This window comes from Haplochromis burtoni, unplaced genomic scaffold, assembly GCF_018398535.1.
Source record: "Haplochromis burtoni strain Fernald_Lab_line unplaced genomic scaffold, NCSU_Asbu1 Contig_915, whole genome shotgun sequence".
In the NCBI taxonomy this organism is placed as follows: domain Eukaryota; kingdom Metazoa; phylum Chordata; class Actinopteri; order Cichliformes; family Cichlidae; genus Haplochromis; species Haplochromis burtoni.
The window spans coordinates 119,832-121,024 of NW_024583276.1; positions in this window are offsets into that span (position 1 = coordinate 119,832).

Below are 1,193 nucleotides of genomic sequence, written 5' to 3' on the forward strand. Positions count from 1 at the left end.
TTGTCTAACCTGCATACTTGAATTCATCATTCACCAGAAACTTGATCAGACCTGCAACTCCTCAGGATCCTGAAGGATCTCCTCAGGATCCTTAGCTAGCTCCTCTGGATGTGGAGCAGGATCGGTGCTCTTCCCTATGACTGGCACAACTTCAGAGTTTCAGGAAATTTTAAGTTCCATTCTGGATTTAACAGGAAGCCAGTGAAGGGAAGCCAATACAGGAGAAATCTGCTCTCTCTTTCTAGTCTCTGTCAGGACTCTTGCTGCAGCATTTTGGAATCACTGAAGGATTTTCAGGGAGTTTTTAGGACTTCTTGATAATAATGAATTACAGTAGTCCAGCCTGGAAGAATGCATGAACTAGTTTTTCAGCGTCACTCTGAGGATATTTCTAATTTTACAGAATTTACTGCAAAACCTGAAACCTGAAATACATCAAAGCTCCGTCAGTCCACAACAGACAGCAGCAGACTGGCCAACAGCTGAGAGACTTGAAACTGTGGAGGCTCAGAGGAACAGAAGGCAGTGAAGGCAACATAGCAGCTCCTCACTGATCAATGATGAGCCACAAAAACAGATTAAAATCAAACAGATGTCAGAGCATGTCAGAGTTTTCAGAAGAAATGAAGCCGCTGTAAATGAGACTCATTCAGGACAATAATGAGTCTGTAACGAGCTTCCTCTGCCGAATGTGAGTCTGATCAAACTCCTTTGATTGGAGTCTTGATCCCGCTCTCTGCACTCTGGCATGAATTATGTGTGGAGGACACGGAGCCTCGTGACTGAGCAGCATAAAAAGAATCAGAGGATAGTAATGAGCTCAGCAAACACAAAGGAAAGCTGCCACCCACTCACAAAACAGCACAACCTTTAAACAAAAGCCAGTGGAAGCACTTCCTGCTGCGGGTCTGAGCCTCAACAAAGCAGAGGCTGAACAATCCGAGGCTGCCACGCACACAGCACTGTGCTATTGACCTGAAAGACTTTTATTTTGAAAAAACTGAGCCACGCTCCTAGAACCAGTTTAAATGGTCTGAACTGGTTTGGAATCCCGACGAAAGGACACTAACACACTAACACACCAACACACCGCACCAACACACTAACACACCAACACACTAACACACAGACACACTAACTCACCACACCAACACACTAACACATCAACACACCGCACCAACACACTAACACAC